Raw genomic sequence first — 13,496 nt, 5'->3', positions numbered from 1 at the left:
CAGTCACCTTAGAGAGGGAGAGGGAGAGCATCAAATGGAAGAGATCGAGAAAATTGGTTCCCTTTTTCCTCTTCTGTTTTCTTTGGTTAAGTGTTTCTAGAGTCCCAGCCCCCAAGTTGAGCATGTCCATTTTCCTAAAATGACCTAATTACCCCTTAAGTTAGCTTAATTACCCCTAATTACCCATAAAATGACCTAATGATTTAGTCTTTTAACATGTCCCACTAAATCCTCGAGTATACCTAAAAATCCCTATTTAATCCCGACACGTCTAAACCATTACTGAGTTACTAATCCCCACTCAATAATTCGTGATCACTTTATAATATACCCAAAATACCCCTAAGTTCCTCCTGATACGGGTATTTGACCTCGTTGTGACTTTCTAGCTAAACAGCTCCCTAGGACCGTCTCGGATCGTGCACCGCGATTATATCACCACCCACACGTGGTAGTAATCACAATACACATAAATATAACATTTATGCCCTAAGCGGGCTAAAATTACAAATATGCCCCTAATAATCAAATGGGGCCACATGCATATTTAATTCACCTAAACATGCATTTCTAATCACATATTCATTAAATTCACATATTAACACAATATAACAATTATTGCCCTCCAGGCACGCTAATCAAGGCCCCAAGCCTTATTAGCAAATTTGGGTCGCTACAACTATCCCCTCCTTACAGAAATTTCATCCTCGAAATTACCTGAACAACTCGGGATACCGCTCCCGCATTTCTGATTCCAGTTCCCACGTCGCCTCCTCAACCTTGTTGTTCCTCCACAGCACCTTCACCAAGGCGATGGTCTTGCTCCGCAAGACTTTATCCTTCCAGTCTAGAACATGAACTGGCTCTCCTCATAGGAAAAATTTTGATCCAGCTCTAAATTCTCATAACTCAACACATACGTCGAATCTGACACATACTTCCGGAGCATGGACACATGAAAAACATCATGACCTAAAAGGTTCTTGACCTAAACCTCACACCCGAGACCTCGAATCGTACTCAAACAGTCAGTAGATTCTATCTTGAACCTTAGGAATTGAAACCTCGAGCCAAAAACCCTCAAAAGTGTCCAAAATATGAATCATGAAAAGTAGGGTAGCGCTACAACCAGAACAGCCTGGCCCTGGACAGCGCTGTAGCACCCTCCCTTGGGCGCTATAGCGCTAGGAGCAGGCTGAAACAGCCCTAGTTCTTAGTCCTTCAACTTCTCCATTTCCAACCTTAAAAACTTGATCCCAAACTCCATCCAAACTTCCAAATGAACCCAAATATCAACTCTACAAGTCTTAGGCATCATAACCTAATCAATCATAGCTATAAATTCTCTACTTTCAAAACAAAATCCCAACTGAAACTCAATAAGAAAAACATAGCAAAACCAAAGTTCTAATGGCTAAAACTTACCTCAAGCTCAGAATCACACCCTCTTCAATGATAGAATATAACTCTAGACCATCAAGGCTCAACTCCCTAGCTTGGTTTCTCAAATGGAGCTCTAAAATTCAAAGAGACAAGGAGAGGAAATGATGAACGGGAGAAGAAGAAGTTATACTATATTTTCTACAAACTTCTACAACTTCTAATGGTTGATCTAATCCTTAAGGTCAATAGACCAAAATGCCCCCAAGCTTAAACGAAACCCTAAACAGCTACCAAGGGCAAAATTGTCCTTTCCTTGTCTATCTCGTTAATCATAATTAATACCCTCCAATTCCCGTTATTCCCAATATTCTCAAATGCTAATAAACCATATCCCATTACCCTTAAATTCACGGTAATGTATTAATCCCCAAATTACCTCGAGACTCACCCCGAGCCCCGAAATTAATCACATTATTACCAAACCGATAACTTGCATTCAAAGATCATTTCATGCCGAATTACTGCGAACAAATCAACATTATGATGTGGCCTTATTCAAAATTCACCAACATGCATGAAAATATAAAAATGTGCCCTCAACGGGCAAAATTACCAAAATGCCCTTATAATGAAAAGTGAACCCATATGCATGCATTTATCATTATATAGTACTATAATTCACATAAACATGCATATAATCATTTAATAACATAATAAATCAATTATGGCCTTTCCAGCCTCCTAATCAAGGTCCTAAAACTTATCAGGAAATTTGGGTCATTACAATAACCCTTGACTTGCCCCGAGTCGGGTATTAGGTCCCGTTGTGACTTTCCCGCTAACTTGCTCCCTAGGGTCGTCTCATGCCGAGTAACCCAAATAAACCCACATAATAATGTGGTCACTCACATATATCACATATATACAACTATGCCCATAACGGGCCAAATTACAAAAATTTCCATTCTAATAAGAAACGGGCCAATATGCATATTTAGTACTCCTAAACATGCATAACTAGTTATATTATCATATAACTCCAATAATCACGTAATCATACACAAATAAATCGTATAAGCGTATAATTCCCTATATTTCCATCCTGGCCCCCTAATCAAGGCCCTATGCCTTATTAGGTAATTGGGGACGTTACAATCTAAACTTCTTCCTAGGGGTGATGGACCATTTCAAGTGCTTGAAAGGATTAATGACAATTCTTGTAAGTTAAACCTTCCATGTGAGTATAATATGAGTGCAAGTTTTAATGTTTCTTATTTGTCTCCTTTTGATGTAAGTGAAGATTTAAGGACAAATCCTTTTCATGAAGGAGGGAATGATGAGAATAAATGAGCTACACTAAAAGAGCCATTGCAAGTTCAAATTGGATCAATTAAAAGAGCAAGAGCTAGAAGGTTCAAAGAAGCACTTAATGGACTAATCCAATAAATATGGGAGGATTATGAAAAGATAAAGTCCAAGATTGATCAAAATGAAGATCAATGTCTATTCAATGTTATTGAGGTAATTTGAAGTGGCTAGCTAACTTCCAAAAACGTGGCCTTTGATTTTAGAAGATTTATGGGCATATATTTATATTTTATTTAAGATATTTAGTTATATTTTGATTGGTTAAAGTTAGACTTTTGTATTCAAACATTTAGCTACTTTCGAGAAGACTAATAGTCTAGAATCGAAGGATCTTTTTGTCTATATTGATGCATGTATCAATTTAATGTTTTAAATGTGGCTTTTCTTATTCTTTGAGGGATGTTCCAAGTATAAATAGGGGGAGATACGAGATTGCAAAGTAGATATTGGAATCAATATATTCTGGAGAGTGTTTTCTCTTTGGTTCTTCAAAGAACTTCTTAGAACTTATCAAGAACTTTCTTCTGCCGTTCGTTTCTTGACTTATCACTCACAATCCTTCTCATTTCTTGAGTGTGGTATCTAATATCCTTTTTATACCTTTGGTTCTTATCTATTTATAGATAATGGGTCAAGATTCTTTGTTATTTTTTTGAGAATTTGATTTTAGAACAATCCAAGGCATGCTTGTTCTAAATTGATTTTTTGGTCTCAATATTTTTATTACGGTTCATATCATTTAGAATCATATAAAATCCTTTCGGGAACTCATAATTGTCTTGTAAAGGATAAGCTTCACCTCTCTATTAGAAACTTCCGCTTGGCCATTAGTTTGATGATGATAGGCCAAAGAGGTTCTATGTAAAACTCCATAATGGGCAAGCACAGAATCAAGTTGTTTATTATAAAAATGAATCCCTTCATCACAAATAACAACTTGAGGGGTCCAAAGTGTTTAAATATATTTTGTGGAGAAAATTTAGAACTTTTTTTCCATCATTCATTGGTGGCGCTATTGCTTCGACCCACTTAGACACATAGTCTATAGCAATCAAAATATACTTATTGTTATATGACGATGGAAAAGGTCTCATAAAGTCAATCCCCCAAACAGCAATAATTGTATCTCCTATATAACAAACAAAGTCATCTCGTTCCTCCTTGAGATACTTCCAGCTCATTGACAACGTCACACACCTTTACAAAGTTAGGATAGAGTTGGGAATGGTGCCCTCAAAGCATATGTAATGGAAAATGTTTTTATGAAATAAATAAATGGAATGAATTTTTTATATATATTGAATGTTTTATATTATTGTTTGAATAATATTATTTAAATATAAAAAAAATTCCAAATTTATATTGTGACCTCAATCTTGTATTGGTATGAGAGGATTAAGATTGAGGGAAATGAATTTAAATAGTTCACATTAAAACAAAGTTATATGGAACCTTTGGATTAAATATCATTAGTACGATTCACTAGTATTATGAATACATGTAATCTAGATTCTGATTACTGGTGTGGTAAGACATCTTAGTGGAGTTGCTTTATATAACAAGATTATATAGCTCTGGACCCAATATGTTATTAATACTTAATTAAATGTCGTTTCATCATAAAGTATTAATTAAACATATCAATAGATGGTTACGTAATAATTTATCTAAATCCTGAAGTTACTATGAACTCATGTTTATATCATTTGAGTCTTTTGATTCACTTGTTATAGTTTGTAAAAAAGATTAGGCTGAAAACTTTTGTTTTGGGACTCGTTGGTGTAGATGGTTGAGGACATAGTATATAAATATGGAATCCACACCTTTCTTACATGGAACTTAATGATGATTCCCCTAAGGGTTGACTTTTGGAACTGAATGGTTATTGAGCTGAAATTAATAAATCAGTTTATGAATTAACTATTAACTAGTAAGGTCAATGGTACTGAAGGATATTAAGCGATAACTAAAGAGGTCAAACGGTTAGCTTATTATTGCTTTAATTATGACCCATTAATAGAGGATTAAATTGTATGTAATGATTATATCAATAGACGTTTTTATTACAAAGTACTCAGTAAATGAATCGTCTATAATTGCTAGAGTTCAATCTCATATTTTTAGCGAAATAATATTGAGATTTATAAATAAGGTTATTACATTAAATAATTTTAATTAATAATCTATATTTATTATAGATTGTAATTATAGGACTATAGGTCCTCTAACTGACTCTATCAACACTCTTCAAGGTAAGAGTTGAAACAGGATTAAAATTGTGAAAGGCGTGTTTAGAATAAATTGTTCTTCGGAAAAATATGTAATTATATGATAATTGAGACTAATTAATTAATTATTAATTTTTAATTTTTGAAATTAATTAATTATGTATTTATATATTGATATATAATTTTCGAAATTATTAATAAAATCATAAATTTTGAGTTAATTATGTTTTCTTTAGTTAAATGTGAAAGATAAATTTGGTAATTCAAATTAGATTTAAATTAGTTAAGATATTTATTATAATGATTAATTATTCAATATAATTAATTATCTGATAAGATAGGTTATTAGTTATTGGATATTTTATGAAATATCAATTTTTAATGAATAAATTATAAAATATAATTAATAAATAAAAGTGTTTAAGACTCTGTCTTTGGCTGTTTTATTTATTTAAATACTATCTTAATAATTATATTATTTTAAATTTGATTTATTTAATTTATATAAATAATAAATTAGAAAAAGTTTCTAGAAATTTTCGTCATATTTTTCACTGAGAGAAAAAAATATTGTTTCATTTTCCTTAAACTTGAAAACATATTTTCCCAATGCCTATTCTAAAATCTCATGTGTTGAGAACATTTTGCGAATCACTAAAATCACTCATAGCTTCTCTATGTGCACACACACGTCTTGAGGTGTAGAGAATGGTTTAGAAGTTCTTGGTTTGAGTTTCTGTCAAATTATTTGGATTGGATGTTCGTTTAATTATACAAGAAGTACGCAACAACACTTGATAGGCTTAAACTGGTAGGTACCTTATTCTTCTTTTATGTGTGTTTGAATTAATGTATGTATATTAATTGATATGTTATTAAAAAGTTATTTTAAATAAAATAAATATCTATTATTTCCTAGGCCCACCAACTTGCATTCTTCTTCACACTCGGAAATCTGTTACCAACAGATAGATCACCTTGACATCTATCCAATTTAATACTTTTTTCTTGACCACCTCCTTCATGGACGAATTCAATCTCCTTTGAGTTTCAATGGTAGGCTTTCTATCATTCCCAATAAAAATTTTGTGCATCACAGTTGATGGGCTAATGCCTTTAATGTTTGCCAATGTCCACCCAGTAGCCATATTTTGAGCTCGCAATACTTTTACCAATTTCTCCACCACTACATTAGAAAAAGATGAAGAAGCTATAACAGTTAATCTCTCTTTCTCACCCAAGTAAGGATACTAAAAATGGTCTCGTAAAGATCTCAATTCCAAGACTGGTGGCTTCTCAAAAGAAGGTAATGTTATCTTATGCCCCTTTCCTAATTCGTCAAATTTTTTTATTATAATAAGGCCCATAAGAATTTATCCAATTCAAATACTCCATGGCCTCATAACTAGCCTCCTTATGCTCTGAAATAGTAAGATTTAACTCAAAAGGGTCATCTACTAAACTTGTTATTGAGACAGCTCCATCCACCACATCAACACTGCAACAACTATCACTAGTTGTAGTATAATGCATAGCTTTAACACATTAAAAACCAATTCATCTCCTTGGACTTGAAGCTTCAACTCACAACTCTGAACATTGATCAATGCTTGCCCCCTAGCTGGAAATGGTCTTCCAAGAATAATTAAGACATTAGCATCTCCGTCCATATCAAGAATAATAAAGTTAGTTGGGAAGATAAACTTATCAACTTTGACTAATACATCTTTAATAATCCACCTTGGATGCTTGACTGAGAAATCTGCCAATTGTACAGTCACCAAGGTAGGTTTTGCCTCACCTAGCCCAAGTTGTCCAAAAACAGATAATGGCATGAGATTAATGTTGGCTCCCAAGTCACACATAGGTTGATTGCACAAAAAATCTCTAATAGTGCATGGTATGGTGAAACTACCCAGATTTATATGCTTTGGTGGAAGATTTCATTGCAAGGTAGCACTACACTCCTTTGTCAATGCCACAATTTCGTATTCTTCCATCTTCTTTTTCTTAGAAGGTATGTCCTTCATAAATTTCGCATAACTTAGCATTTGCCCTAAAGCTTCAGCAAAAGGAATGTTGATGTGAAATTTCTTTAATACATCAAGATACTTGGAAAACTTTTTATCAAGAGTTTTCTTCTTAAGTCATTGTGGATAAGAAATCTTGATGTGAGTTGATTGCTCATTTTAAAGATTCTTTATTTTTGTAGATTCATTCTCCTTCTCATGCTTTTCTACTACTATTTCTTCATAAACCACTTCCTGTGTAGGCTCATCATATTGCTTCCCACTCCTTAAAGTAATATTTTGGAAATGATCCTTAGGATTCACTACCGTGGTACTAGGAAAATTCCCTTAAGGTCTATTATTCAACATGTTAGCCAACTAACCAATTTACATCTCCAGATTCTTGATGAAAGATCTTGCCTCTATCATAAACCGAGTCTATGTGTTGGTGAGGGTTAATAAAGCAGCTTGCAAATCATTAGGAATTTCATGGGGAGCTGGTGGCATAGGTGCTTGTGAGATGATGTTTGAGGTGGAGCTTGAGGCCTAAGCTGGCAAAAACTGTGATTGAGGCTGAGGTTGTTGGCCATGATTATTCTTCAAAGAGAAATTTGGATGATTCCACCACCTTTAATTATAGGTGTTGTAATTGTTGGTATTAAAATAGAAAAATCAAGGTCGCAGTGAAAGGGGTGGGGTTTTAAAATTATTAATATCGAGCCAGGATCAATACACATATATCTATACATTAAAACAATGCATATAAAATAATAGAATAATACCTCTTAAAGCTTATCAAGTATCCTTGTATCTTTTTGTTTAATCAAACGATCTTCCGAGACTCACAGCAATGTCTTTAAAGGTGACCCTCAAATACAAAAGGACGTGTGTGGGCACGTGGGATGCAAAGTTTCGATTTTTAGGTTCTCTAGATATTCTCAACAATTAAGATTTAGAGAGTTTGGAGAAGAGAAGGCTTATAGAGTTTTTTCAAATTTCAGCCTTAGAAAATTCTATTGACTCCTACGTCTGACTTATTTTTTACACCTAGAGATAATAAAACAACTTATATCTCTAAATCAAAATTGATCAGTTAATGATACTTTATTTAATTTTTTATTTTTTTATCAAATTAAAAAAATAATTAAATAAAAAATAACCATATGTAAATAGATTTAAATTTAAACAATTCAAATTCACACCCCAAGCACATGGTGGTACCTGTCTGGCGCGACTCATTCTACAAGCACAACGAGTAGTGTGTGGCATACTTTACTTCACCTAATTTTCTCAATTGTTTGTTTAATAGAAATTAAGAAAATAATAAATATTAGTTAATTCAAAATTAATTTTTATCTTAAATGATAAGGCTTGAATAATTATCTTATACTAAGATAATATTAAACTCTCTATAATATTGTAACAACCAAAAAATGCTAATAGGGTTTAGTGCCTTGATTAGCATGCTGGGAGGACATATGTGTGTTTAATTAGTTAAATGCGTGACTATGTGGCATGCATGATTTATATGATTATGTGAATAAACTATATGCATGTTTATGAGTATTAAATATGGATGTGGGCCCTTTAATCTTTAAAAGGGCATATCTGTAATTTTTGGCCCGTTAGGGTATAAGTGCGATTATGTGTGATAAATAGATTAGACCACATTATTATGTGGATATATTTATTCTATTTGGCTCGAGATGATCGTAGTGAGCGGATTAGCGAAATAGTCATAACGAGGTTTAATACCCGGCTCGGGGGAGCCTAGGGATATTTTGGGAAATTAGAGATTATTTTAGGATTTATTGAATAATGAATAAGTATTTGGTAATTATTTGGATACGACAGGAGTAATTGGTAAATGGTAGGAACACTCAAGGAATTGGAAAATGACCATTTTACCCTTAGAAACAATTAAAAGGCTGAGTAGATTTCAGGAGAATTTTGGCCCACTTTGACTAAGGGATATGGTCAATTATACTTTAGGCTTAACCAGAACTCACCAGAAATTACTAGGTGGATTCTTAACATTCTATCTCTCCATCTCACTCACGTTCACTCTCTCACTCCCTCTTGTACTTAAAGCTTTGAATTGCTAAAGGAGAGGTCTAGGATTTAGAGTTGGGGATTGAAAGATTGAGGCTAGAAGGGGATAAGGAATAGCTAGGGGATTCAAGCTACAACTGAGGTAAGAACCTTGTTTTTTTTTGTTGGGAATTCAGGTTATTAGGATGAATTGGTCTAGGTTCTTGGGTGATAGTTCATTGATGATTTGGGATGGTAAATTCAGTAGGATTTTGACAGTTTTTATGCTTAAGATATGTAATTAAGAGTCCTAGACCCGTATTTGAACCTGGTTTTGGCGAGGATGCATGTTAAGGTTGGATTTTTTGGGCTGAAATTTGGGAAAACACACTAGAAACTGAGGGATTTCTGGGTACGCAGGGGCACGCCGCGACCCAATTCATAGGCGTTGCGGCTCGCGTGCCTAGAAGGACCTAAAAGGGCTTGCTGTTTTGAGGGCGCTCCGCGACCCTAGGGGGCAAGTCACGGCCGCCTCCCCCAAATGCAAGTGGTTGCGCCTCTAACTTGAAGGGTGATGCGGCCTATGGATCCAGGTCGCGGCCAACCTAGGAAGTTTTGCCCTAGGATTTTTTTTAGGATCGGGGATTGAAACCTAAGCGCACAGGATGAATTCTACTACCCTGTTTAGTAGAATTTGAGGTCCCGGAGGCTAGTATTTGTTTCCAAAACATTTAAATGGATTAGAATTTGATAGTTATCCATTATCGCTTGTGACTAGGGTTACCGTTAAGCCTCAAGACAGAGGATTGTGCTCGGAACCGCCCTTTATCTATCACTTAGGACTCAAGGTAAGAAAACAGCACCCATGTGGTTGTGAACGGGATTGAGGTTCCTAGTAATTGAATATATGTATTGTGTGTTTGTATGGTTATTATGCATTATATTAATATACGACCTAAGGGTAACGTGGCTAATGATAAGCGTATTGAACGTGGCTCGACCTAAGCGAGCCGGGGTCTACTAGATAAACAAAGGGCTCGGCCTAAGGCGCAGAACCTAAACATTTGTATAATTGATTGAAGCGTATGCTTAAGAATATATGTTTATCATTGTTTAACTTAATTCTTCTACCCTGCTTAATAATTGAACTAGTTGGATTAAAGTTGATTAAATGATACTATTGCTATATGTGTTTGCTATTTATGGTTTTCTTGTTGAGCCTTGGCTCATGGGTGCTACGTGGTGTAGGTAAAGGCAAAGGGAAACTGGACCAACCACGAGTTGGAGAGCTCTGGGGGAAGAGTGTACATCTTCATCTGCTCGGCCGAGGGAAAGTTACAGGAACAGAGCTCTAAATTTTATTTTTCCATTAGACTTCTTTTTGTTGTATCTGTGCTTTTAGAGTTGTATTTACCACATAAACTCTATTTTGGAATCTCATGTATCAAACATTTTTTTTAATGAAAATTACCCGTTTATGATCAAACTCTCTTAACCCTGACCTATTAATTGACTTTTGAATCACATTTATGTTCAAACGACTTAATTAGCAAGTCTTGCACTATTTTAAAATACACAGTGTGGCGGTCTTGGTTATCCAGGGCGTTACTACTTGGTATCAGAGCGGCCTAGGTTTAAGGGTTCTTGAAGACAGGATGGGCATGTACACTCACTGCTAAACACAAGCTCGACTCAGGGTTTGGTGACTATATATATATGTGTGTGTGTGTGTGATTACATGTTTAAATGTTTAAATGAAATATAAATGCATTGCTGCATGATTAATAGGAAGCATGAGATACTGATGTGGCTTGGCCCTTGATTACTATGTGAATATGATGAACCATGCTTATTAGCATTTCTACTGTATGTGAATGAATGTTTAAATGCTTGTTTGCATCTTGATTGCATATTGTTGGTTGAGTTTCGATGTTGGACCATGGAAAGAATGTTAACCAATCATCATTGCCTGACTGTCGAGTCATTGATTGCAGATAAACTTGGACAGTTATTCATCCAAGGTGATCAATACGACTAGCCATCACAGGGGTCAAGGCTAGAGATGATGAGTAGGGTCAGAACCCTCTGCCAGTCTGTGAGAACTGGAAGCAGATACTTGTTGATATGCAAGCTAGGGTACAAAGTCAAGAAGAGCAAATTCTCCTTTTGAGATAGCAGGCTCAGTTCGAAAATGCTGCACCTATTGTGCCACCTGCTGTGGCAACAGTTGCATAGTCACCGGAGGTTGGGAACTAATGGGAGGCACTTTATGAATGATTCAGGAGACAACACACTCAACCATTGAGGGAGGACCAGATCCACTAAAACCTGAACAATGGATGAGTATGATCACCTCCATCATGGACTTTATGAAGGTGGAAGGTAACGACAGGGTGTCATGTGCCACCTATATGCTTATAGAGCATGCCTGTATTTGGTGGGAGGTGGCATCACAGATTCAGGATGTTTCTACCTTGATTGGGATGGGTTTAGAGATTTGTTCAACCAAAAGTATTACAATGTTGCCATTAGGGAAGCAAAGGTAAATGAGTTGATAGGGTTGGTATAGGGCAGCATGACAGTGGCAGAGTATGCCCTAAAGTTTGATAGGCTAGCAAAGTTTGCACCAGACTTAGTGCTTACAGATGCAAATAGACAAGACAAATTTGTGCAAGGGCTTAATGCAATGATTGCCCGAGATGTGAGGATCACATCTGTACCTAGAGAGATGACTTATGCCCAGGCGGTTGAGAAGGCCCTTATTGCTGAGGAGGCAAAAAACAAGATCTAGAGGGAGAATGCTGCGAGACAGGATGTTCGTAGGGCAATACCTCCATTTACAAGGTCTGGTAGGGGTGAAGGCCCCAATGATCAGAAGAGGAAGACCCCTGACACCTAGACCAGTCCTAGTCCTGATAAGAGGGGCTGGGGTGCGCAAGGTGGCCTCAAGAAATAATACCTGGCACTAAAGAAGGAGGAACCAGGGAAGGTGGACAACTTGACTCCAGCTCAAGTGTACACCTTGACGCAGGTGGACGCAGGTAGTGACATGTCAGCTTTCTAGTGCTGGCTCTTCATATACTGTATTTATTGACTCTGGTGCTGTAACACCCCAAGTTGCTAATAAGGTTCAGGACCTTGATTAGCGTGCCTGGAGGGCAATAAGTGAATTAATATGCTAATATATGAATTTAAATGAATATGTGATTAGAATGCATGTTTACGCGGTATAAATATGCATGTGGGCCCCGTTCGCATGTTAGGGGTAAATTGGTAATTTTAGCCCAATGAGGGCATAAAAGTGATAATTGTATTAAGTGATTTGTACCACATGAGTGTGGTGATAATAATGTGATGCACATGCCGAGACGGTCCTAGAGAGCTTGATAACTCAAAGGACACAACGGGATTTCACACCCGGCTCGGGAGGTGCCTAGGGGTACTTTGGGGAATTTCGTGAGTTGAGTTGAGAATTTGTGGTTAATGGTTATTGGTGATTAGGTAACCTGAGTAACCATTAGTAATTGCTGAGAGTAACAAGTTTAGATGGAAAATGGTAGAATTGTAATATAAGTGAAAGGACAAGAGTGCCCTTGAGGTTTAGTTAGAAGAGAAATTAGATGGAAGGGTAAGATGGTCTTTTGGCAAGGATTTAGATAACTTCAGCTGAGAAGAGAAGTCATTTAAATTTTAACACTTAGGTATATTTTGTTTTGGGTGAAAGTTTGAGGAGAAAACTAGAAAGAAAGGAAAGGAAGAAGGGAGCTGAAACTTGAGACACCTAGGAGGAGAATCAAGTAGTTAGAGGCAATTAAACTTGATCATCAACCAATATTTTTCTGAGGTAAGGATTTATCTATGTTTTGTTAAGTTTCTAAGCTTGATTTTCTTAGAGTGTTAGTATGAAAATTGAAAGTTGATGTGTGGCTGTTTGGTGGATTCTTGGGGATGAAGCTTGCTTAGATTCAGTTTGGGAATAAGGGGGATTTGCTTGGAGCTGAACTTGGAGAAGACTCGGGGGTGAATTTCTACTTGAGGTAAGGGTTTTATGCATCTCTGTTATGTATTGGCTGCTGTGAATCAAGTTTCTGGTTTGTTAGCTTAAGTTTCATAGAGTTTCAAGCCAATTGGTGAATTGGGGATTTGATTGTGTGTTTGGGTTTATTGTTGATGTTTGTGAGTTGTTAGATGGTCTATGTGGGGTTTTGAATTGAATTTGGGACTTAGGTATGCTTTGGGGTGGATTTGGGAGTGTTTTGGCTCAGGGAAAATGCAAGAGAAAACCGAGAATTCTGGGCTCGCGAAGGAGCGCCGCGACCCTATTCTTGGGCGCCGCGGTGCGAGGCTGATTCTAGGAAGGGGAAGTGCTCTCTGACTCACTGGGCGCCGCGGCCCTCTAGGGAAGCGCCGCAACGCTAGGCTATTTTTCAGAACATGGAATTTTGCAATTTTGAGCTTTTGCTCCGGGGGTTTGAAG

This window comes from Humulus lupulus, chromosome 1 (genome assembly GCF_963169125.1).
Source record: "Humulus lupulus chromosome 1, drHumLupu1.1, whole genome shotgun sequence".
Classification (NCBI taxonomy): Eukaryota; Viridiplantae; Streptophyta; class Magnoliopsida; order Rosales; family Cannabaceae; genus Humulus; species Humulus lupulus.
The sequence above is the reverse complement of the archived record's forward strand: the minus strand, read 5'-3'. Positions refer to the sequence as shown.